Below are 27,715 nucleotides of genomic sequence, written 5' to 3' on the forward strand. Positions count from 1 at the left end.
TGCCGGGGGTGAAACTGAGCAAGGATGATGTAGGGAGAATATCAGGAAACATTTCCTGATAATGAGGTCTGTTAGACTGTGGAATGATCTCCCAAGAGAAATGGCAGCAGTCCTGTTGCTAGAGTCAATTATGGAGTAGTCTAGACAAAAACCCAGGAGGATATTCTCTTAAGGACCAGCCCTGTGTTTGGAGATGGGGATGGAAAATATGATATTGATCTTTGCCACCTCTCTCTAACAATGTGTTTCTATCCTGAATTGGAGGAGCCACCTCTATGGCTCAGAGAGGAGGCCAGTATCTGAGACCCCCTCTACAGTGAATGCCAACAAAGATATTAACCATGATTATGGTTTTGTGATGTGGACTAGGAAGCGGACAGAGACCATGAATTTATTTCACACAGGCCAGCAATCATGCAGCAGATGGCTCTGTCTTTTGAGCACTACTTTTGATTTGGGATGGCTTTGAACCAGTTAATGCAAGGTGAAAAGCGCTATGCTCTCTTAATCCTGAGTCGATCAGCACTTTAATGATTTCTGTCTTTCAGCTTCTAAGGGTGCAATGAAAACAAACTAGGCCTGTAAGGCTATTTAAAACACTTGAGTGCCATGTTCGGGACACAGCTGTGTTGGGCTGTCCCTTCATTAGGTCATGTGTTACTCAGCAACTAGAGTAGCAGAGTCACCAATAAAAGGAGCTCATGTAATAACATAAGGTTACATTGTTTTATTCTACCTGTTGTTACAGAGCACGGGCCTGATTCTCTGGTACATTCAGGCTGCTTTGCTATCTTCACAGCTCAGGATTCCCTGCAGTGAGAAGGAATCTCTGGGAAGAGTAGAGCTGTCACCTCCTTCCTGGCTGGTGGAACAGCGCTCTGAAATTTTTGGCAGCTGACATAAATGCGATTAGCCTTCAGGCTGCTCCAAGATACACCTGGGACTGAAATGATCCCTCAACTGTCCCAAGACTGTGGGAGCACAAATGTGGTTACAGGCCCTTGCCCCCCAACACCACCATCTTCTGAACTGCACCAAGCCATCCTGAAGCACTACCCAGGATCTGGACCCGCATCTTACACTTATCATAATAATGTTTTGTCAGGTTGTGTGTGGATGAGGTGATGGGGGTAGTGGTCTTGATAAAATAGGAACTCTATTTGTTCCTATCACGTAACTGTGCCTTAAAATATATTACACAAAATTCTAGACATCCATTTTGCAATCAAGTTGTTAAATTGGAAATTTTATTTCAGAGAGGCAAGCTGGGTAAGGTAATGTCTTTTATTGTACCAACTGCTGTTGATAGAAGAGACAAGCTTTTGAGCTTACACAGAGCTCTGCTTCAGGTCTGGGAAAGGTACTCTGAGTGTCACAGCTAAATACAAGGTGGATTGTTAAGCATAAGGAGTTAATACATGTTTCAAGGTGAAGTGGGCAGTTAACACCTCTAAAGCCAGAGGACCAAGGAGGGTCTCTGGGTTACAGATTGTAATGAGCCATACATCCAATGTCTTTATGGAATCCATGATTTTTTAGCGTGTAGCAAAATTATGAATTTAAGCTCTCAGGCTTGTCTTTTGAAGGTGTTGTGCAGATTTACTTTCAGAATGAGGATTAAGAAGTCAGATATGGAGTGATCGTTTTGTGAAAAGTGTTTGTGCCATGGGTGATATGGCATTTTTGTCGTTTTTTTCCCCCCTATGTGAGCTCATTTGAGGGTGTAGTTATTATTTTCTGGTTAATAAAGTGCATAACTATTTTTTCCTTTTGTCAATAGATGAGCAAGCCCAGGAAAATCAGATAGCTAGATAAAGATTACTTTAAAGAAGAGTATCTATCTATCTATCTATCTATCTAATCTTTCATTCAAAATGGGTTTTTTTGTTAATGCATTTCATAAGCCATTAAAATGAATGTGGCCCTTTAAATTTCTAAATATCGAAGGAGATCCCATTAGGTCTTGTCCTCCTGTCAGTGTCTGAATGTGGCTATTGAAGTCACAGATGCAGAGGAAATGTGCCCAGTTGGTAGATAACGCCTGACTGCCCTTTGACCCTCAGGTTAAACTGCTGTATCGGCTGTGCAATCCAGTAACCTAGTTCCAAGGAATGGAAAGCTGCCAGTTATCTGTCAGCATGCCAAGGCATTAAATCTATCCGAGGGAGACAAAGCTACAATACGTTTTAATGTCCTTTCCTTTCATGCCCCTCTTTGTTAGAAGAGATGGCGGGGGGAAAGGGAATATATTTCATATACTACCTATTGTGGATCTCTGATTGACTGTATATTCATATGTGCCAAAGAAATGAGATTAAGTCACCTACATTCCAGAGAAAGTAAATATGCTGTTTATCTTTGGACCATCACACTCAGGGTTTTTCAACTGATACATATTAAGGCACATTATTATTTATTTGTTCTTTATTATCCAGTAGCCCGAAGGATTTTTTCAGTCTGCTGTATTATAGGTAAGCTGGTGGTTTATCAAGCTAATACAATGAGACTGATAAGCCAAAGCCTGACTCTTAGAGCCTTTGGTCTAATAAGGGAAAGGACAGGAAGAAACAGATGCATATAGTTTTGATTTGATCCTGATGGCACTAAGTAGAAGAGTGATTGATTGTTGTTGTTTTTGTTGTTTATATCTGGGCAAAAGACCGAAGCAGTTTGTTTGCACATTGAGTTTGTCACCAAAAATGCCCCCCTCTGACCTCCCTGGCATTCCCAGCTAACATGGTGCAGAGAGGCATTTGGCTGTAGGATTAAAAAGGAATGTGCCCCCTTAAATATACTTGAATAGGTTATGGCTCCGTTAGTGCCACTTACTGACTTGTGCTTGCATAACTTTATTTCAGAACACAACCAAGAATAAAAAATGCTCCCCTCCAGTAATTCCCTGGTCCATTTTAACTTTTTAAAGCTTTTTAAAAATGAATTTTAAAGGCTTACTGGTTAATAATAGTGAAATCCATCTTCATCATCTCCTCCATCCTGGTTTGGTGGGAATTAAAATATTTCTGAGTGCATGTTTGATTTTATCTCAGTGGAGGCCATAAAACACTACAATGCAATAAGTTGACTCTTTCCTCTGAGTCCATATTAAACTGATACAGTTTACTCTGCTACTGTTGGAGATGCCACTCTTTGATTCTATCTACATCAGGTACCTAGCTGGCTCCCTAATATCCTAGCATCTGAGCACCTCATAGTCTTTAATACATTTAGCCACACAGCACTGCCCTACTTCACAGGCGTGTTATCATCTCTGTTTTATAGATGGGGAACCGAGGCACAGAGAAACGAAGGCTGAGATTTTTAAAGGTATTTAGGCACTGCTGTGCTCAGCGCTGCAATGCCAAACTGATTTAGAAGCCTAAATCTGATTTTTCAGAAGAGATTTAGACACTTGAGTCTAAATCCCACTGATTGTCAATGGGAAATTGGCTCCTAAGTACCTAAATCCCTTTTGGCAATGATGTATGGTCCTAAATCCATTAGGCATTGTAATGCTGAGTACAGCAATACCTTTAAAAATCTGTGCCTAAGTGACTTGCCCAAGGTCAAATTGCAAGTCTGTGTCAGAGCAGGAAATTGAATCTAGGAGAAGGAGGGGTTTAAGGTCCTGAGCTAACACCCTTCCACAGTTTAGAAGCAATAATAAGGGGGTGACTGGATATAATTCAAATTGGAAACTTACATTCTTCCTCCCTAAAGTTCCTCCTGTAGTTTCAGCTGGAAAAATTATTCATTTCTTCCTGCTGTTACTACTGCATATTGCTGCTGATGCAAAATGCTACCAGCTTCACTCCAGAGGTGTCTGCATTCTGAGGGCAGGTGAAGTGTCCCATGGGCCAACTCTTCTTGCAGCCCCCATTGGCCTGGGATGGTGAACTACAATGATTGGCTGAACCTGCGGACACTGCAGGTAAACAAACTGTCCCAGACAACCTGACAGGCTGCGTGCCAAAGGTTGCTGATTCCCTGACCTATAACAAGCATTGATGGAAAATAGGTCAAGTTGCTTTCAATAATGAATGTTATAAGCAGTTGCAAGAGAACCAGACGGAGAGACTAAATTAGTCCTAACAGGCCTTGAAGTATATCAGTGTGGTCTTTTTCTATGTTGAAATCATGTTTGACTGTTAAACAAGGTCCGGGGTTTGGTATACACAGACTTTAGCCTGCTTCGTAGCTTGGCAAACACACATTTGGCCCAAGTATTCCATTAAAAACCAGTACCACGCAGAAGTTTAACCAACTTAGGAGGCTTCCTTTAGGCTTAGCTGGTAGGATAAATCTCATTTTGAATCCTGTCTGCGTTAGCATGTAAGATGCCATATAACAAATGGAAGATTACATAGATTGGCCATGGGTTGGCAGACTCAACTGGCACACACATGCAGCAGGTTGGCATCCTCTATTCACACAAGAGCCATGAGTTGGTGGACACTACAAACACAAATTGCACTCGGTTGATGAATCCCACACCCACCATTGTTCAATCTTCCTTTATTTTACCATTTGTTCCCCCTCATCCTCCTCCCCACATCTTCATTTCAGTGTTCTCTCTCTTTTGGGGGGCAGTGGGGAGGGGGGAAGCAGTGAGCACATCTACTGGTGATGACAGCACCCATACATCGCTTTCTTTCATCTCCTTCCTAATGGAATGGAAAATGGAGCATAAAAATATCCCATGGAAGGTTAAGTGCTCTCTTCTAACTGCGGTGGTTTTGGAGGAGTCACTGAAGCAAGGTCTGTACAGGGTAGGCATTGCGGGGGATGGGCTGTATCTTTTTCTGTTGTTTGGATGAAGCCGTGTTATTACAATTAACATTAAAGCGGGAATGCACAGGGCGAAGGGGAGGGAAGGTGAGGAAGCACTTTTATGGCAGGAGATGAAGTCTCTCCCTGTAGACTGTAATTGAGACAGTCCAGCCGGTCTCTCTAAGGTCATTTGTTTTTATGTAAGGCAAGAGGTGTAAAACTGGTGTAAGAAATCCAAACAGGAAGGGCCTGAATGACACATGTGGAAAGGCTTAACAAACACACACTCAGCCCAAGCCACGGGCTGCTGCTTGTCAGCTAGAGACCGACTGAAATATACTGGATTCACTGACATGCCTTGGAGAAACCAGCAGAGGCGCTGATTTTGAAGGGTAAATCTCTGAGGGGTTATGGACTGCACTGTAAAGATGTCACTGCACTGAGCTAGGAGGAACCCACTTTTGTTAGCTTTGAGATGACAGATACAGTCGGATGCCCTGTTATGAAAATGCAGTTTGGGTGGCAAAGGAGTGCAGAGAGAGAGCAATGGCTCTTTATAAACTCTCTGTCGGAGGACAGTGCTAAGGCCACCTTCACTTGCACAAGAGGAGTGGTGACAGACGGATGCTGTTTTAAAAGTATTGGGGGGAGACGGTGGGGCAGGTACAGAGGAAGAAGAGGAAAAAAGGGAATGAAATAGTGAGAATAAAAGTTAATTAAAAATAAAATCAAGAGGAATGTGTCTCCAAGGCCACTTCTTTCACAGAGACCACCTGTCAAACATTTCCCTGTCTATAAACCCCAGACTAGGAACCAATCTACTCTGCAGTTCTTTAATTTTTAATGCCTCTCTCCTGGCCTCGGAGATGGCTCTTACAGACAGAAGCTGTCGCCTGTAAAAATACAGATGTATATGATGCATGCGCCAAAAGTGAGTGCTTGGAATTCAGGAATTGACACTGTTTGGGAGAGGGAACCACCACAGGAGATCATGAAACTGTGGAGAATAGAGTATCCCAGCAGTGTTAGGGATTGTCAGCTCTTTAAAAAAAAAATAATTTGTCGTCTCAGTGCAGTTGAATTGACAATAGAAGGGGATGTGGCCTGCAGCCAGATAATTAGAGTTGTCGCTCATGCATAAAACTGGAAGTTGGGAGTGCCTGAGTTCTAATCCTCAACCCCGGTCTAGCTAGACGCTTAGCCTCTCTGCCTCAATTTTCTCATGTAAAAATGGGGATCATAATTCGTTCTAACCTGACTCTCAGGGATATTACTTGTGAGGCTCAATTAGTTAATATTTGTAAAGCATTTTGAATAATAATACTAATTAATAAATTAATGCTTAGCAGATGAAAAGCAAATATTGCTATCCTTAAAGTAACAGCTAACCACCCTGCTGAAAGACACAAGCAGGGTACTGATTATTGAAATCATTTTTAGATAGTGCTGCAAATGTCTGTGGTGCTGTCCCCGAAAGAGATGACAATTAGTTGACCCCATCTTTGTTGTTGTCTGGTATTTTCAGACACAAAGAGCAAACAGATACTTTCAGTCAGAAATGGCCTTTATTTTAACCATGAAACAAGTAGGAAGAAAAGCAAAGTGACTGTAAGAGATGGCAAGGTGCATACATCTTACAGTTTGCAGGGAATTCTGGGAACAAAATGGTTGCTCAACTGGGCAGCCAGGGAGAGTGCTTCGAAATGCCAATGTGTAGTACTCAGGACATAAAAAGTCCCCCAGTTTCATAGCTGAATGCAGCACAGGTAAACATCTGTGCACTTAAAGCACATTAATTACATAGCATCTGGGGCAGGGGGGTGTAAGTAGCTCAGGGGATGGATAATGGCTAGACAGACTGGCTTTGCCTGCAGCTTTTGGCTCCAGGCTTTGACTTGCAGGCCCCAGCTCTAACTTTCTTGCCTCCAGCTGCATCTCTGGCACTTGGCTGGCTGCAAGGTATGTGGGGTTGATGGCTAAGGTTGTCTTCTGTGCCAGCCAACCAGATTGTCTCCTTTGCCCTAAGCTCCTCATCCTTCCTCCAGAGAGAGTCACAAAAGGAGCACGAGAGGGAAGCTGAGCCTGAGACTCACCCACTGATAGAGTTGTAAGAGCTGCAATTTGCTGAGAAAAGGAGGTTCTGGAGCCAGGTGGGGAGGGATTTGGGGGATGGGTGGAAAAGGGAGAAGCTGGGGGTGGACTGATGGGTTTGGAGCATTTGTAAAGTGGAGCATCCACTTTTGGTTGTTATGCAAATTATGCAAATTTATTTCCTCAGCTGTTTCACCAAGCCCAATCGGGGCTGTGAGTAGACACTCAGGCAGACACTCAGGTCTGTCACAGGCACTCCCAGGTTATGCCTTATCTAACGATATTTCCCTGACTTCTTCCCTACCCACAATGCCCTGCTCCAACTATATTCTCTTTCTGGCCACCATAATGCCTCTCTTTCCTGTCATTTCCAGGTCTAGCTCTGTCCCAGAGTTCGTTGCTGTCCTTGCAGTGATGGACTGGCGCCTGCACAAATCCTGCTGGGTTCCGGGTGGAATGGAAGCAGGCTGCCACAAGGAAATGCAGGCACAGGTAAGAGCTGGGATGAGGGAAAGGAGATGGGGCCAAACCTAGTGAAGGGAGAGGAATCCCCTGGAATTTAAAGGTACCTTTACCAGTGCTAAACTTTAACCCAAGGAAAGGGACAGGGACTGTTTCATCTCTGTTACCAGTTTATTATTTGTTTTCTAATTGGAGCCCGTTTTGTTTGTGACAAACAACAGACACCATGCAACGGCTATTTATTCTGTGGTCTGTATGAAATGAATGGGTGGTCTCCATCCTCTGCCTAGTGGACGTGTGTCCACATCATAAACCCCACCACCATAGATGGTTGATCCCCAGACAATTGACACTCCAGACATAGGCAGTCTCAGCAGAGGAGGTATCTCCAAGTTCCACCTTGCAGCATTATGATAGGAGGGTTGATGAGAAAGTGTGCACTGCTTCTGCTCATGATGTATCTTTTGTGGAGATAAATAGATGTCTTCAGTTTCCAGGGCTATTAATCTGGCACACAGTTAGGGGCATAACATTTGTTTGGAGGAGGAGGGGGAGAAATAAACTATAGAAATAAAGTGACTATAATTGAATGTAGTTCCAGTTATAGTGATATGAGGGCTGTAAATTGCACTTCAGGTTTACAATATCAGGTTTGTAGGTGTCTGATTTTTTTGCATAGGGATGACTAGTGCTGTAGAGGAGAATCTGTTTGTATCAGCAGCTTAGGGTGTCTCCAGGGGACCCCCAAATTGTCATTTGTTTTATAACAGTTGCCTTTTAGTGCAACGCGTTTTACATTTTTGCTATGGTTTCAGAGTTGTTCAGCTGAGGCCAGGAGCAGTTGTCAGATATTCAGATACTAATCAGGTTCACAGAGTATAAATACCTAGGTTGATATGAAGGGGCCTCTCAAGACAGTGTGAAAGCAGGCCAGACTGTTAGGTCACAGTCTACCATGCTGAACATTTTGTCTCATTCCAAGTATCCTTATCCATCTGTTGTCTCTTGTCTAACACTGAGATTGTAAGCTGTTTAGGGCTGGGACAGTCTCTTTATTCTGAGTTTGTACAGCACGTAGCATAATTAGGTCTTGGTCCATGACTGAGGCTCCACGGTGCTATGCTAATACCTTTAATAATAGGTCAACGGCTCACTCTATATCCTCCAGTAACTGCAACCTCCATTTTGTTTGTGAGGGCTTCCTGATGAATGAATGAGTGGATATTCAATGCACTGGAGTGAGACTATTTCTGGCTCCAGAGATAAAAGGTACAGCAGATTGAAGGCCATGCAGGCGTTGCCACGTTGTTTTTCTTCTACACGTGCCTGCCAATGGGTCTCAGTCCATTTCTGGAGGGGCAGCATCTGAACATGAAAAAGGAATTGAGCACCTCTGTCGGTAAGGAGCAAGGGAAGGTTGGCTTTGTGCTGTGGACTTCTGTTGTTGGGACCTGGGCTGAGACCCACCAACTCATTACTCTAACTATAGCACCGTATAAGAGTTTTGTGCTCTACAAAAATTAAAATCACTCATTATAAGTGAAGAGGCCTATTTAGAATTGAATTGTACATCTTCTAAGCCAGGGGTTGGCAACCTCTGGCACACGGCTCGCCAGGGTAGGCACCCTGGTGGGCTGGGCCAGTTGGTTTACCTGCTGTGTCAGCAGGTTTGGCTGACTGGGCTCCCACTGCCTGCAGTTCGCCTTCCCAGGCCAATGGGAGTGGTGGGAAAATATTGATTGTCCAGTCAGAGTGGATTAAGTATACACTACTCAATGAAGCAAAGAGGTGTTGATGAAGAGAAATGGAACTGTATCCCTGAGATAATGTTCTATCTCTTAAAATATACAGAGTATAGAGAAACCAGCTCTTCACTACATTGTAAAAGAAAATAAGTGGCTACGTTGTGAGTGTCATACGATTATGTCCTGAATATTAGTTTTAAATTGATGTAATATAAAATACTTGATATAAACTTCTGATGACTTTCAGTTAAAGTCTTGAGAGCTTTCTGGCCACTAAAGATTAAGCAAAAATGGGATTTCCAATTTGGCAATTTCCAGTTTGAATAGTTACATTCTACTTCTCTAATATTCCTCTTGCAGTTTCAATTGGTATGATATTTATCTTCGCTTCCTGTCCTCAACTGGTGTATAAGTGATGCTGCACACTGTTAAATAGCTGCTGAGCTCCACATCGAGCTGGCTGTGTTTCAGTGGAGGAAGGTGTTTTCAGAACCTTGTCTTTCCCTCTTGTATACAAAAGACAGATGGAATCCAATGGGAGTTCTAGGTGTAGAAGGACAGTAGAGTGTAGTGCTTTGGGATCCCAATGGACAAAAAGGCTTAAATAAATGTAAGAGATCATTGTAAATGGAGAGAAAAATAAATAAGGAAGAGCCATATGAACAGAGGGCAAGCAGGTTAAATCAGGTAAAAGAACAGGTGAGGAGACTTCCACTCCAGCTCAAGAGTAAATTCTTAGTGTTGGTAGCACAGTTCATGAATGGTCCATGGAAGAATGAAAGGGTGCTGCCATGTTTAAAGTGTTGTTTTTTCTGTTTAATTTCTGGCATGGCCTTGTGTCTCACTGTTCCCTTGAAAAGGAAAGAACCAAGTTTATTTTGCTTGTTGACATTTGTCTTTAAAGGGTGCGTGGGTGTGGGTGTTGGCCGGGTACCTTTCAGAGCTGAAACCCCTGACCAACCTTTGAGTAACAAAACAATAACTATTTGTGTGGCAGTTAACATGATTGGTTTACTTTTGTCTTCACTGTGTTTTTTTATGCTACCGTTATACTTTGTAATAGACACAGTCAGCATGTAGCCTGTAGCATGAGCCAACCTTCAAATACAAGCATTTCTTTGCAGGAGATTATGCTGTTATTTTATATAATTTTTGATATTCAGTCTAAAAAGAAGTCTCTGAAGAGGGATCTTTCTTTCCTAACAGCCATCATTTTTATATAAAATCGAAGGTATTCATATTATGTCTTCATCTTCTATATCTCAACTAGTAACAATATCACAACTACTCCCTCCTGACAACTATATTCATTTCTCATTAAATATATTTCATGTTTTATTCAGGAATTTAAATGAAGCTATCAGAGCTGTAATAGCATCAGTTTGGGCTAACTGTATCTCATTCATGCCAGCCTCAAGAGTTCTAATTAATATATTTTTAGCTCCCTGCCTATCTTTTAGACTGAACAGTTGAGTGTGAAAGACATGAGGTGGAGGGAAAAGTAAACCCTTCACCCCCATATTCAGATTTGCATGGGAAAATCTGTGAAAAAGGGAATTTGGGTAATCATGTATTTCCAGTCCCTGTTTTGCTCTTGTCTATTTTCAGCTCAGAAATAACTTTCAAGAAGTAGAGCCCTTTCTGAAAGGGGTGGGAGGGGGGACACATTAATAACATTTCTTCTTTACCAACCACTTGTAAATTGAACCAAAAAAAAGTTGCACAATTGTATCTTTCTCCTCCACGCGTACCACGGGATTTGCATTCCATTTCTGGTGATCATTCAAACTCGACCCTTTTCCCCCAACCTCTTCCAAACATACAGCTTATTAAAATAAAAATTGTTCAGTTTCGCAAATGTGGTCAGGAATGCAAACAAGCTCCTATTAAAGTCCTTAATATCGAAAAGAAGCTAATTTGGTGCCAGCATTATTACTGATAGGAGAATTGAACAGTAGATAGTAAGGTTCTATCTTCTCCTTCCTCTCTTTTCAGTGGTAGGAAATGAAGCTAGGATTTTTTATTTTTTTTTTGGTGTCATTCTGTCATTGGAATTCATAGCACTTGAATTCACTTAGAAGCCCAAACTATTTTCTCAAATCACTTCAGTCTCTGTGACTCTCTTGGGCTGTAGTTTATAAATCACTCTTGTGGTGGACTATCGAGACGAGATCAAGACCCCTGGAAGCTTGAGTCATATTGAATTGCATTGTGTAGCGGAGTGTCATTAGGAGTTTACTGTATGGGGCAAAAAGAGGCCTTATAAATAGGCTAATTCAGCTGGCACTTATATGTTTTAAAGGTGTTATTGAAGATAGAGGATGGTAGCATTATTTGCTCTCAATTTTGCTCTCATCAGCTTCAGCTAAAGGATGACACTTGAATAGCAGAGGAATAGAAGTTTTAGAGAGAACCTGTCTAAAAACCTGGATTTTTTTTATTTAAGCAACTTCTAGGGATCGTTTAGGGTTTATTTAACTTGCTTCAAAGCTTGCAGGTAATCTAGCCTGTATTGTCTCAAATTGTTGTAGTCTCTCCCCCTCCATGGCAGTCGCCTTTATCTTATTTCCAGTCGCTTCGAAGATGGTCTCTTTAAAAGGTCTGCATAGTAGCATGTGAGCAAATGAACAAGGGTTTTCTGACCATGAAAGGATTTTTGCTGGGAAGTTTATATAACAGCTGCATTTTTCTGTCTGATTAGACAGTAAGGCAATGCCGAGTAAAGCGTCTTTCTCAACTGGGATGATGGTAACAATGATGATTTTATTTGTGCATGTTTCATTTCCAGCTTTAGTTAGCACAAGGTGTCCATGCTTGGGTGTTGCCTCGCTGGTGATTGTCACCATTTGGCTGGGTTTTGGGGGTATCGAATACCTGGATATCCTTATTGTGATGACAGGAGTTTCATGGTGAGAACAATGACCAGAAACAGATGCATTGCATTCTGGGAGATATGTCAGGAACTCTGGCTCATTGCCACTGCAGTTCAGTCTCATCAGGAAAAAGAAAATTGCAGACCTTGTTCTATGAAGTTGCTTCCATGCCATCTGTAGAGTTTTGTGTTTTGGGTAAACAGGACCTGCATACGCACGTGCGCGCAAGCACACACACACAAGTACTGTCAGAAGTTTGAAGGGCGGGGAGTTGAGTACACTCAGATGAGCTTATAAATGAGATTTGGTGATTGGCTGGCCTTCACCAAGGCTTTACGTAAAGTGTTTCCTTGGGATTCAGTTGATGGGTTGCTTTGATACTCTGTCCTTGCACTTGCATAACCTGGATTGGAGTCTAGCCCAGTCCTAAGAGATAGAGGGTCACTCTAGTTTGATAGTGTAAGGTCAAAAACAGAATGAAGCTGGGATATCTCAATTGCAATTCAAGTGTATAAAAGTATAAATCAAAAAAGCAAAAATCCTTGAAGGGACACATTGCAGCTGCCAGGGAAATGAAAGTCTTTAAAATAAGTAAATTCAAGAACAGAAGAATCCTGTGGCCAGTGCAACTAATAATACCATCCAGTATCCGCTTGGAGAACATGGAAATACTATTCTCGTATGGAAAAGTACAGAACAGATTGTTACAAACCAGTCTGGACACAGATACTTTGCTGTAATATCAACCCAGCAGCAATCATTCATTATATTTGTATGTTTAATATATTATATATGTGTGTGTGTGTGTATATATATAAAATATAATACATGCTTCTGTATAAATTCCACTTTTTTATGTACCTTTTTAGCAAAATGCAACCTGAAAATCCTACATCATGACTCTAATAAAGCTCTGGCAACTGCTGGGTCCCCTCTTCTGTGTCCTTGAAAATTATGAATAGGCCCAAAGTTCACCCGTTTAGTCACGAAAAGGAAAGGAACGAGCTTTTCCATCTGCGTTACTCCTGAACTCCACTGTCTCATTTTGCTGCAGGATACGAATAATTTTATGCTTATTTAAACAGACACATTTCTAGTTTATGGGCATATTCCAGAAAAAAAAATACATATAGCTCAGAGTACAGTTCTGATGGGCAAACACCTGATCTCTTTTAATAAGAGATAAAAGGGAAACTATTCCCTTGCCAGTTCGCTACACTACAGGGCTTTGCTAGCAGTTACACACTGGTAGCTTGCGCTTCTGACTAGTACTCAGCACCACACAGGCTGAACTTGCCTGTACAGTGATTATAAATGGTTTATGAAGAAGCCACTTAAACCTGCTGTAGCAGAACTTGTATGTATCAGTGAATGCCACACAATGATGACTACAAGATAAAGTTTAAGAGTTCAGGATGTACACATCTGCCAGTCAAACCCAGGTTGGAGATGGATCTAATTGAAGTCTTGGACTTCATCCCCACTCTTTTAAAGATTCAAAGAGTTTTTTGTACTGTCTCTACTGGTTTGATATTTTTATTATCTTCTGTGTAGAAAGCAAATATGGTGCTTGGAAATCTTATACAGGAGCTCTAATTTTTCATTTTTGCAGGTGATTCTTATAGACTTGCATCTAAAAAGAATAGGTTGTAAGAATACAACATATATTATGTCTTAACTATCAGAGGGGTAGCCATGTTAGTCTGTACCTGTAAAAGCAGCAAAGAGTCCTGTGGCACCTTATAGACTAACAGAAGTTTTGGAGCATGAGCTTTCGTGGGTGAAAGCTCATGCTCCAAAACTTCTGTTAGTCTATAAGGTGCCACAGGACTCTTTGCTGCTTTTATGTCTTAACTGTTTTCTAGCTTCAAGTCTTGAGCTACCTTACTCTACCCTTGGAGGTGTCAAAAGCAGCTTAAAACCTCAAGGTCTGCAGCATAGCATGGTAAAAGATATATGGGATGAACTGCTGAAGTCAATGGCAGAACTCTCATAGATAGCATGATTTCTGACACTAGAAACAGATTTACATGTCTGCCTGTTTCCTAGACTAGCTATCTAGGTTCTTTGGTGTCTGAGTGCCTAGAGAAAGAGACTAGACAGCAGTGATGACCTCAATCAGTGGGACCCTTCCCCAAGGGTACTGCAGAAAACTGCTTTGGTGGCTCTCTATAGGGGGATGCTAATGTGGGTGTTTGGGGGGCCATAGAGTGTGGACTGTCTCACAGGGTGGATCAACATGGACACAGACATTCTGGATGGGAGATATATATAACTTCTTCTCTTCTCTTCTTCTCTTATGGGGTGTCCAGGCTCCATTTTCCAGTTCAGGGGTGAGGAATCGGGTCTCCTCTTTGACCTCCTCTATAGGGCAATGCTCCTTTACCTGGACTTATAAGCATGTTCCAAATTGGTCCCTAAGAAAATTGTCCCTCCGCTAAGGCTCTGATATCTGAGTAAAGCCACTCCAGAGCAGGATATATGAGATTTTGTGTGAACCTTTGATCATTTTTAATATCAAAGTTGAACTAAGCCCTTTTCAGAGGTTCTAAGATCTTTAGATATGGAAAGTTATTTTGCTTCTGGTTTCCATCCAGAACTACAGGGCACTTTTACAGTGTCGCCGATGAGAAGGGGAAGGGCCAAGAATCTTGTGAGAAAGCAGATTAGCATGAAGGTTCTAGTCCAGTCTGGCAAACTCAAGAGGTTCACTTTGTTCAAATCAGCTCCGGAGAATCAGAGATTCCAAAACTATCAAGTCAAACCTAAATATCCAAACCTAATGGATATTCTGAATGGAGTTTGAAGTCCTGATCACACTTTACTGCACCTTTTATACAAATCAAATGCAAATATCCAAACAGAATTCTGCACAGTTAGAAAATGTCTCCCAGGTAGTAGGTTTTGTAGAATCTTCACTAATGTCCTCCACTCATGCCTTTGTTGTCCATATTTGGCTCAATAAGTCATTTTTCTTTTGTAATTAGCATGCTAAGAGACATCTGTCTAAAATAAATTAGGTAACTATTCAGGTGTGTTTAATTGCTGCTGATGTAATAAATTAGTCATTTTCAATATCTTCACATTAGCCATTTTTTTAGTCTATTAAAATAATCATCATAGCTTGTTGTATAATGTTCTTTTTAAAGCACCTAATCCTTTTCACACAAGCGGTGGCTGCATGTCACTGATGGTCAAAGTATATAAGCCCACCTGCTCTCTTTTATGGGAATAATCTGTGTCAGGAAGTGAAAATGCTGTGACTGTCCGTTCATAAAATTTCTTTCCAATTCTTCCATTGAGGCAGTAGGTGGCAGGTTCCAACACCCAGAGATTTAGCCATGGATGAATCCCTTGTTCTCTTCTACAGGCATATTCCCTTGCCTCTAACTCAACTTGCCCCACCCCAGCTCCTTGCTTCCTCTGGAGAACATGGCTTCTGCAAGGCATCACATTGTGGAGACTGAAGTCACTTGAACTGGCTGTGGTGGTTTTGTCTTGTTTTGTGAGGATAGTCTGGTGGAGACCTGCCACCCTCAGTTCTTCATACTCCATGTGCTTCATGCTCCAAGCCCATGCACCTGGAGCCCATGGAGTTCTCCTGAGGAAAGTGAAGGGGCATGTCACAGAATGGGCAATTCCATGCCCCCTGAGCTGTCCTTGGTATGTATAGGCTTCTCTCTGTGTCCACAAGTGGAGGGGAGCTTGGGGGCCAGAGTTGGTACAGTCACTATAAAGCCTTTTGGGTTGCCTTTAGATGAAAGTTACTATCTAACTGAGGGCTTGTCTACATTACCCACTGGATCAACTCGATAAATCAACCGCCGAGCGCGCTTCCGTCAGCTCCGGTACTCCACCAGAAGACACCATGGTGAGTAGATCTAAGTACGTCAACTGCAGTTATGTTGTTCACGTAGCTGAAGTTGCATAACTTAGAGTGACACTTCGCCCCGCAGTGCAGACAGGCCTAAGAGACCATGCAGAAGGAATACCACTGAACATGCCTATCTGTTTAGTTTTTCTGCTTTTTAGGAAGCTTGTGCCTCTCTTTTGCAATGCAATTGTTATGCCTTCAGTTCTCTCTTTGCTGGGTCTATACAGTGATCATCCATAAAGTGCACTTTGCTGTCAGCAGAGATAGGATGCCATTTTGTGTTCAGTTCAATGCAGACCGTTCCTAGAAAAGAATTAAATACACTTTGCTCTCTCACAATTAATTTTCTTTCTTTTTTGTTTTGTTATTACCTATTTCCAAAATAAAGGCTGATTCTGACTGAAAGTACAATGCCCAGTCCTGAAGCCAAACTTTGTATGAGTAAGGACTGAATAAGCCAGTGCATTCTCGTTGCTGACTATTGGCTTGTCGGTTCCTGCGTGCCTTATTATAACTTGATCTTTTCCGTTAAAATGTTTCAGAATTCTCTCTCCTTTCTGAAACCCATTAAAGTTTTCATAGTATCAGCTGCCTGAGCCTGACAGCTCTTCCCTTTCCAAACGAGAAAGAAACTGCACCTACTCAGGGAAACTAATGATATTGAAAATCTGTTGAAAGGGGGAGTGGAGGAGAGAGGATTAAGGGCAAATCCTGGTTTGAATTATCCTTTTGTTTTATGATCAACATAGCCTCTGTCTGATGTATCAACAAAAAATAAGGAATTGAAATCAAATGAGAAGGGCTGGAGATAATATCTGAATTGTCTGTAATGTTTCAGCAAAGCCACCGTTTGGCTTTTGCCAGCAGAAGACTATGATTCCATCCCCCCATCCTTGTCAGCTACATGATACTACTTGGGAACACGTTATCAAAGACTAAGAATCAGGCCAACGGCTGCTGATGTTAAAAGGACATGACATGTGCACAAGGCAGGGCATAGGGGCTGGCTGCACATATTAAAGTCAAACACATCACAATCCGATTAGCAGAAATGGAGTGTGTGCGCTCTCTCTGTCCGTCCTCGCCCCCAAGTAATACTTTGTGCTTTTTTATTGATTTGTTTATTTTTGAAGGAAGTAATTCCCTTCCCAGCTTCTCGTGCACCTCGTCCCCCCCACCACACATCCAACCTTGCTTTCTCACTTCATGGACTCACCTGAGAACAAGCATTCAAAGGGAATCTGGAATAAAAAAATTGGAAATATTGCAAATGCAAAGAGCTCTCTAATCTCTTCCTGACCTGTCCTGTACGACTGGAGATTTCTGCAAATCTAACACAAATGTATAAATCTTGAGAGCTGGAAGGGAAGTATAAAAGCAACACATATTTTGGGAGAATTTAAGCTAAAAAGAAAAAATCTAATATATTTTATTTTTGTTATTTTATTTTATTTTTGTGCTGGCTTACTGTTTTGAAGGAGACTTTTCTTTAAAGGATGCCTTTAATTTCATACACTGCTACATCCCTCTCAATATATTAGTTCACCATCAAGGATTTGATTTTATTATTAAGTTCTTTTGTATCTTTCTTCTAGTATTTCAGTGGGTGCAAGTAGAAAGAAAGCATATCAATGCCTATAGGGAGGAGAGATTTTCAGTTGCTGTTTCTTTAATGAATGAAATTTTCATTAGAGCGTAAAATAATTCATGGCTGCAGCATGTTCTGTGTCTGTCCCTCACAATGGAGAATAAAGAATAGATTTTTGGAGATAAAGCTATGTAATATTCTGTTGGGTTTCTTAGGCTGTGCCCATCACCATATCATCTGAAAGCCTTCCAGCTGTTTGTTAGGGCCCCGATTCAGTAACGTACTTAAGCATGTGCTTAGCTTTAAGTATGTGAGTAGTCCCACTGATGACAGTGCCAATATCTCATGGATTCCAAGTCCCATTGAAATAAATGCTTTGCTGAATAGGGATGGATTTACTCGTGCTCAAAGTTAAGCAGGTGCTTTGGTGAAAACGGTGTGGGCGCAAAGTTAGGCAAGGCAAATGGTCAGGTAGTATGGGAATTTAGAAGGCATTTCTTTATACACAGAGTGGTTAATATACAGAATTACCTAGAGGAAACCAGTGCTCTGTGAGGAAGAAAATCTCAGATGAGACAGGCAGACCTACATGGGCATTTTAGCTTCCTCCCTCCCTAAAACTTCCTCTATTCCTATAATCTCAGCACAGATGTTTCCTTTTTAATCCCTGGCCCCAGCTGGCAACGCATCTCTGCTCTACTATACTTAGTCGCAATTACCGTAGACATTAACTCTGCACATGGTTAGGAAATTGACTTCTATTTCTTCCTTGGAAATCTTGCTCATCATCAGATTTTTTAACAGCTAGAAATAAAGGCTATTTGTGTTCTGATGAATCCCATTCCCCTGAAGAAATGTAATAGAAAATAAAGAGAGGGAACAGCCTTGGATTTGACTGAAATCCTAAAGGTTATGCGGTGCAGTTCAAAATGCCCTCTTATGTATGGCGGTGATCTCAGTGTTATAAATTGGGAAGGCATGTGATAAATTTGTCCCTTACCTATGAGAAACACCTGCCTGCCTGATTGGGATTTATTCTAATTTTCCATGCCCTAGAACAATTTCCAGTGACCACTATCTTTATTTTAAGAACAGAAGAAACAAAACAAAACAAACCAAAATATCACCCCCAAATACCTTACCAGGAAAATATTTCCATTTTCTATCCCCAAAGGTAAGATCCCTCTCTGCTCACCTGATGTTCGCATGCATGCATGGAGATGTGCGTGCATACGTACACATTACCCTGATTTAAAGTGCAGGATAAGGACGATCTAGCTTTGGATCGGTAACTCATTTTCTAAACATAAAAATACTACAGTAATGGCGAAGATGGAATTTATGTATCATGAAAGATTTTGATTTTGGCTTCATTCCAAATAGGGCTGAAGACCGAGAATTTTTAAATTCTCTGCAAAGAAAGATTCTGGAAAAAAAATTGTTTTGGGTCATTTGAAATGTTTCATTTAGATTTTTTTTCTTGTTATAATGTATACTATTTCAAAGCAAAAAATTGGAATGTTTCATTCTGAAAATGGCAATATAGGACCTCTTCTCTAATTTTCTTCCACAATGAAATTCTGACCCAACTGCACCTGCAGTTTACAGCTAGAGAAGTGAAGTGAAGAGAGTAGGACACGGCCACACAGTGAGCTGGTGACGCATCCTGAATTAGAACCTGGGACCGCCTGAATCCTCCTAACTCCATACTCATCCCTCAACCTATGACATTCATTTCCAAATCCTGCATGATCAGGCCCAATTTGCAAAAGCATCAGTAGATTTTTCATGTGCATCATTTAATGAACCTGTGCAAATAGGGGATTTGGGTGTGGACACACCTATCTGCAGACAGGGGCAAACCTGATGTGCACACTCACATTGGGCATATACTGACAGAATGGTGTTAGTCCATGCTTCTAAAATAATAGATCCAAGTCTTGATTCAGCTCTCACTTGAGCAAAACTCTCATTGAAGCCAACGAACTACTGAGTAAGGACCTCAAGATGTGACTGTTTGATGGAGTGTGGTTTAGAAGCTAGAACATACCACTGCAAGTCAGAAACTCTGCATGCTAGTTCCTGCTCTGGTACGGACCTCCTGCACGATATTGATAAATTACTTAATATACTTCTGCCTCACTTTCTCCATCTGTGAAATGGGGATGATGATACAACATACACACTTGCCTGCCTCACAGGGATGTTGCTTGCTTAATGTTTGTAAACTACTTTGAGATTCTCTATGTTAATGAAAAGTAATATTATTGTTTATACTCTTTTTAGAACTGTGTTGCAGGGCTTCTGATCTCACTTTGTAGGCTGAAATGGGAGCGATGGCTTCACTGCTTAGACATCACAGGGAAGGACACTATGGAACATCCAAACTCTGGGTAAATAATTTTGTTCTTTGTTGTCAACTGTAACAACAGGCAGAGGTACTGATATTTTCAGGTGTTAGGTGGCTGAGCTGATTCCTGTATGAGCCTCTCATCCCCAGAGACTTAGGTTTAAATTAAATGAAGGATGTGATAGGTTTAGATACAATACAAATTTACCTGTACCAGCTCCAAAATGATTTTTGTAATTGAAAAAACCTGGTTAAATTCTATATTAAACAAAAAATGCAAATGATGATTTTCACTTACCCTCAAACTTACTTTATTTTTAGACCCAAAACAGAAATATGTAAAATACTACAGAGAAGCCATTCTTATGGTTTTACTGACCCAGAAAGTGCTAGCAAGCCCTGGGAATCTTGCAACAGAACAGGTTCTCATAAGACAATCATGCCTGTCCCTAGACAAAGCGTATGTCTATACTCCAATCCTGGCGTGCGTTTCCAGCTATGGTAGATATACCCAACTAGCTTTCAGCTGCTAGCTCAGGTACTGGAGCAGTGAAGCAGCAGCACAGTGGGCTTCAGTGCAGGGTAGTCCTGTGAGTAATTACCCGGGTTCTGGGCTGGTTTGCACAGGCCACAGTGAAATCCATGCTGCTACAGCTTCACTGCTCCAGGACCTGAACTAGCTAGATAAAACTAGCTCAGGTATATCAACATGAGCTGCCATCATACCCCGTGATTGCCATACAGGTATACCCACGGAAAACTCAGATAAGCTTTGCTGGAGCTTCCAAATGTTTGGCTGCTTATTTGACTAAAACCCTGGATATTCTGTGGTTTGCCTCTCACCAGCTCCACCTAGGAAAAAGCCATTTGTGACACTTTTTTCCCCTAAAGTTATGGTTACAGATGGATCTTAGTTTAAGACCACATCAAAGATATGAACATTCCCAAGCACTGGAGAACTTCACATTTAAATCACTGGCAGCAGATTAGCAAAATGTTGCAAATTAAGTGGGTCGTGCTGCATTGGAAGGCATGACCCTTTTTGTGCCCGCACAGATCTTTGCCTATCTAAGAGTTTGCTATGTGGATGCAGGCTAACTCTCAGCCATAAGCACTTGTGTATAGACCTGGTGGGAAACAGCTTTCCCCTCCTGTGAAAATCTGAGATTAAAAAAGAACAAAAAACATTCCCATCTTAATTTAGGATGAAAAATCAAAATCTCAAAAAATTTTCATGAACCTACCACTGCCCCCGCCCCCCCCAAAAGAAAAGAAATCAGTTCAGGATAATCAAAATGTTTCCATTTCAAAATATTTCATTTAGAATTTGCCATTTTAAAAAAAAACTTGAATTAGTTTAAGTTTCCAAATTAAATGTCATTTTGAGCCAGAAAACCAGATTTTTTTAGTTTAGAAAATGTCAACAGAATATTTTAACTTTTTTTGGAGTTGAAAAATTCATCAAAACCTACCCTTCCCCAGGAAAAGTTTTGGTTGCAACAGACAAGAAATATTTAACTGAAAATTTCCCAACCCTTCTACTTGTATAGACAACATTCAAAGAAAAAAAAAGGTGGTTTGTTTCAGATGAGGGCTCTGCGGTTAATGGTGGTAAACTACCGATGGGTCTGAAATAAAATATACGGTAGTAATTTTGTACGCACTTATGAAAAATCCCAGGGACAGCCCATTAAACCTAATGCATTGTGTTCAAGGAAGGGTTTATTTAGACTGCATTGCCTAATTCTGTACATATCTTTAAAGGTAATTATTGCTTACTGCACAGATATAATGATCCAGCCTTTTGGCTCTCATTCACTTACTGGCTCTGGGGTGGGGTGTGAAACTGGAAAAAAAAATCATAAAAGAAGACTTTCAAACTTGAAAAATTTCAGAGAAATAAAAAGCCATTCCTTTTCAAAACCCGTGCAATGAAAATGACTTAGAATTTTAAAAACTTTTCATAAATCCCCCTTCCCCCCATTTTTGACCCAGCTTTGGTTATTTCTGTAAATCACTCCTTTAGTGTTCTAGGCTACAATGTGACGGATGGATGGGAATCCATGATAGCTACTATGGCAATTTAAGGAAAATAAAATTAAAATAACTGCAGCTGCGTTACTGCAGAGAAAACTAACCATGCAAAATCTGCCATGTCAGTAAAAACAGGAAGAAAGAAAAGGGAAAGTTATTCAGTTTATTAGCTTTGGGGCTTATTTTCCTTCACTCCCATTTCATGTAGCATGACTAAAAATGCCACAAATGGATTCATTTTTATGACAAATAATGACCTACAAAAGTATTTGGTTGCTTTTCTATTTTTTTTTTCCTTTGCAGTAACAAAACTCCTCAGCCTATTTAAGAGAAAGCCCCAGACAAAGTTCCTGCAGGTGCATTTGCGAAAAAACCCACTAGGCACAACAAGATCATAGTCACAACATGGACAAACAGAGACACAAGGCTTGTTCAGTACAATGTTTAACATCTCAGACCAGTTCCATCTGACTTCTCACTTCCTTGGGCTAGTGAGAAGACTCCAGAAACCATCAGCAGCAAGAAAATATAGCCTATCAGTTCCAAATCTGAGTTGTATTCCTTGGGGGATGAGACCACTTTGAAGTATTTCTCCTCTCCCCCCCTCCCCACTTCTTCTTAAACTTCATAAAATCGTAACAGTGCTTTCACTTTAAATTAATTTTCCCCACTAAAGCCATTTGCAGGGTTGTCATCTTTAGAATTCAGTAGTTGACAGTGTTTAGTTGGTAGCTAAAAAATGTTTAAAATGATCTAATCTGCAATTACATATAAATCCAATGTAAAAGTAGGAAAAAATTGCTACATATCGTGTCAGTGAGTAAAATGGACTCTAGAACTTATACCTGAATGGAGAGCTGGATTCATAAGGTGTGTTCTCCCATTTTTGAAGCAATTCTTGAATATAACATGGGTGTTGGCTCTGCTGCTGTCCGAACGCATTAGCTAGTGTCCTGTTAGATTTAGAGTATGGATATTCCACTGTCCTATTCTGGGGTAGGGTTTGACTGCATTGGCAGAGAAGAGAAAGAGATTGAGTTGTTATGGGTATAAATATTTTTTTTAAATTGAGTCTGAAGGATGTGGATGGTCCTTGTTCGCTCTGTCTCCCAGACTATTATAGCTTCTGTTATCTATTGACATGAGATAAGGTCTTCCTCAACATGGGGCCCTGCTATCTATAATACACCTCTTAGTCCTTCTCTTTCTTCCTGGCTGCCATCTAAGGGGTACAGAGAAGTAAGAGGGAAGATCATCTCCAGACCAGGAAATAAAATGGAAGTAAAAAATGACAAAAGGGCAAAGGAACAGATTGAGAGGAATGGATAGGTCCTTTTTTTCTGTTTGTGAAATGTTTGTGAGCAGATTGTGACATCCGGAAATTGATTCACTATTCTATTTTTGCAAATATTTCTAGATATTCCAAAATGTGTCCAATCAAAGCAGACATGGAGGTCACATGGTTTTGTTTCTGTTTCCAGACTGGATAAATATATTGCTTAGAATGTTGTTTCTGGAATGAATATTCTTGATTTATGAATTCAAACTTGGTTTTCCATGAATATTCTCCAACAATCGATTAGGCTTAGCTATTTCCATGGGAAAACCCATTCCCTAACATATTTACTGCACAAATATCCATTAACATTGTATTTGCCCATATCACTTTTGGTCAGAGAAGTTATGTTAATGGCCCTATAGTTTTACTTTTCAGTCACATCTATAAGCAACAAAAATTGGCTCCAGGAGATTTTTCTAACCACCTGCATTGCAAGCACAGACCGACACTTGAAAGCCTAGCTAGGTTCTTTTTGCTTCTTACATTATCACTAATGATCAGTGACAACAAAACTTACAAGCACTCTGCATAGGGCTGTAGGTGTCTATGCCAGATTATTAAATCTAGTGCAGGGACGAGGAAAAGGAGAGCCAAGAAATACATTGAAAAACATTTGTCCCAAAGGAGTTGATGAAATATACCAATGTCTCTTCCAGCCATCTAAGAGAGCAGTATAAACAATAGATTAAATAAAAAACTATTAAAGAAAATGGTGATACTATTTTAAGGGGATATAGCAGCCAGCAAGCTAACTTCAGAACCGTTTAAAAATAATTCTACCTCTGCTATTTAGAATCATGGAAAAAAAGAAAAGGAACAGGTCTTTTAGGTGAACCAGTCCATCCCTTGCCAATGGAGGTATGTTTCTGACAGTATATTCACATCCATGAGTGCTTTGTCCGGTCTACTTCCGAATAGCTCTAGCGATGGGGCTTCTATCCACTCCCTGGAGAGATCATTCCATTTATTCGCTATGAGCTCATGCTATGGATTTTTTTAAGCATTATTTTTATTTTCATTGACAAACCAAGCAACAAAGATTGGTCTGCCAGGCCCAAACTTCTCAAAATTGCAGATTTTCCTGGACTGGGAAAAGCTTTTAAACAAGAAAGGGTCACCCTTCTCCCCCTTGCAATGAGCCATCATGAAGCCCTAACCAAAGAAGCATCTCATTCATCCCCTGAAGTGTAATCCCTTTAGATTTCAAAAAATACCCTTTGTTCCTAAAGACAAGAAATAATGGACTGTTTCCACTGTATAGGTAAAAAGCAGGTTTTGCCTTGTATTAATGTTAGCTTTTACTTGTACATAGCTGTACACGTGTATCTCTGAAATGGACACGTGTTACCATTTGACATGTATTGTGCCCAACATTGTTTCTGTTATCAAGGAATCACATGTGTAGCTACTTGAACACTTTGGGCCTGATTCTGATCCTGCTTGCAATCAGGAATAACTCCACTGAAGTCAAAGGAGTAAGGCTGTTGCAAAACTAATGGAGGTGAGATTGAAACTGGCTCATTGTAGAACATAGCTTTGTGTCCCAACCTTCATCTTGAACTCACGCTTCTGTTGCAAACAGACCAAGTCCAGCCTGACTCTTTCATAGGGAAATGGTTAACATAGAGTGGCAGTGGCAAATTGCTGCTTTATCGGGTTCCGTTTGTGCACATGCAGGATGCTGTGCTGAGCACTGGGCTCTTTGTACTAACTGTGTGCTGGTATGATGTATTAAATGTCATACTCACATCGCTTGGTATGCATATCTCTCCCATTGTACTGCCTGTTTATGCTTATTCAGCCCTTTGAATAATTTAACACATTTCAGACTCCAAATTACCCACAATAATTTGACGGGGCTGCTGGCAGTTTACTTGAAACACACAATGTTAGGTCAAAGTAGGGCCCAAACATCTGCTAAATAGAAGGACACTTCGTACTTAGCAAAGCATAATTAGACTTATTTTTGTACACCCTTTAAAAAAGAATGAGTACGTCTAGGCTAATACCAGTCATAGTAGATGGGATTAGGTACGATACGTACCACTTTCTGTATGCACTCCTGAAGCCATGCATAATTCGGGCCAAAGAATCAGAGGCATTGATTATAAGTGGATAATCACCATGGATGGAAATGAGGCAGAAGGTCAAAAGTTTGTCAGACATCAGCACGTCAATACCATAGGCCTGCAATTGTGAGGATATTTGCTCTTATACTGTTGTAGCTTCGGACCAAGGTACGTAATGAAAGGGACTTCGCTGATAATAACATAACTTTGCCACCTGTCAGACCCAGTGTGGAAAATTTTACCCAAAAGGAGATTTTTTGAAAGTTATGAGCATGTAAAAATCTGCAGTTATAAAGTAAGTTGCAATCCAGGCCTTTCATTGCCATTATCTATTGATCTCTGGCCACTGTGGTATGTAAGCACCTCTATTGAGAGCACTTACTGCATAGGTGTGGAAGGGGACTGGGAGGGTGGAGGCATGTCATAAGCGGTAGCAAATGTAAGAGAGCTGCATCCCTCTATCCTCCCAACCACTAATATGGTTGGCAGTGTGGAAAACGCTGGTGTTATAGGGTTAAATTAGCAATGGGACACTGAGCTGGGAGGCAGAGAAGCAAGCTGTCTAGGGAGAGTCATGTGCATGTGTAATATGCGACCTGTGTTTCGCAGCTAGGACTGTGTTATATCCTGCTTTCATTGTACTCCACATCTAAAGTGAAAACGCCTTTCATGTCAATTAGAATGTTCTCTGTCTCTTGAGAGAGAGAGGGAGTCTGGCTCCCTGGCTGAGATGGGTTACTGACCCCAAAGACGAGCAGGTAGCCGAACACAGCAACTTTGCAACTAGTGTGGCATGATGCCCTTTGAACAGATTCTGGCTTCAGCTGTCAGTAGATTAGAAATCCCATCCGATTATTTTCCTGCCCTCTGTTTACCTCCCTGCCAGCAACACAAACACTGGGGTTTCTCACTCAGACTGCTGCTGCTCTTTGAAGCACTGGGCGACAGTGACCTCAGAAATACCCACAGGAGTTGGGGGGAGAGGAGGCATTTTTTCCAAAGGACTTCCAACTCGATTACTGAGTCTCCCTGCCCTTTTCTGTCTCCACTCCTCCACCACAGGAGGTGGAGGGCAGGGTGTTGAACAAGAAGTGAGCATTTTCAGTTAAGACTTAGAATCGCAGTGCTGATGAAGCATCATCTAGCATGGAATCTCCCACTGCTCTATAGACTCCAGCTCACCAAAGTCTTGAGAATCTGATGATGCAAGGTACAGTCAGCGAAGATATTCATTAAGTGACAGCAGGGCTCTGATTGAATGGGGGGAGGGATAGCTCTGTGGTTTAAGCATTGGCCTGCTAAACCCACAGTTGTGAGCTCAATTCTTGAGGAGGCCACTTCAGGTTCTGGGGCAAAATTAGGACTTGGTCCTGCTAGTAAAAGCAGGGGCTGGACTCAATGACCTTTTAAGGTCCCTTCCAGTTCTATGAGATAGGTATATCTCCATATATTATTATTATAACACCTTAGGTCTGAAGCCCCACCCTGCTCTGGAGGATATGCTGAAAATCTTTTTCAGGGATTGAAACAGCCTGCCACCAAACCAAGATTCTGTAATGAAATGTTTGCTTATCATCCATTTAACCTGCTTTGAAACAGCCTGAGCCTGCATGGTAACCTTGGGTCAAAACTATTTTGGATAGCCGAAACTCATGATAAACACATGCTTTGGAAGGTTAGAAAGCCATCGGGGGGTACATCAGAGTCACTTCTTTTATCATTAGAAAGCGGGGGCGGGGGTTGGGGGTGCATCCAGAAGTGTTAAGAGGAGTGAATTTTGATAAAACATGAAAAGGAGAGGGGAGGGAGACCCCTTTCTGGTGCCAAACTACATTGTTTATGCAGCAAATCCTTTTTCTTATAACTTAACAATACTCTTGAAATAGGGAGCTCCTGGTATCCTGCCATAGCAGCAGGCAAACCACGCTGCTGGCTGCTTGATTTGCAGTTTCAGTGTATATATTCTCTCTCTCTGTATATATATTCTCTCTAGTCATTAAGTCTAGATCTGCTACGCTCACTCATAGTGAGTGGTACCCTACTATTTGTGTGAATGTGGGAGCAATGGACCATTGAACCTAAGTAAGGGATGACTAGTGAGCCCTAAATGAAGAGGACAATATTAGCACAAGGCACAAATCGTTATTGAGAGCAATCTGTGGCCTTGTCTAAACTAGGCTATAATTCGACTGGCTAAAATCAAGCTAAAGGTGTTTAACTATGCATGTGGGGTTTTCAGTTGAGTTAAGCTAGTTTGATTAAGCTAACTGAATTAGAAATAATGCACCTTTTCTCCTAGTCTGGACTAGACCTAAACTGAAAATGCTGCAGCTCCCTCTTAGGCCTGGGAGGGGCCCAGGTACAATGGAACTGGGGCAGTTCCAGTATAGTGGAGGGTGAAAGACCTGTGCAGTGGCCCATCCTAACTGAATGTCATGGAGATGAGCATTGTGGGGTTCCTTGAGTGTGTCCACACAGCAAGGTTTGCGGGACAGGACTGGCCAGGGGGAGTAGACAGATAAG

Source organism: Chelonoidis abingdonii, chromosome 9, assembly GCF_003597395.2.
Source record: "Chelonoidis abingdonii isolate Lonesome George chromosome 9, CheloAbing_2.0, whole genome shotgun sequence".
NCBI lineage: Eukaryota > Metazoa > Chordata > Testudines > Testudinidae > Chelonoidis > Chelonoidis abingdonii.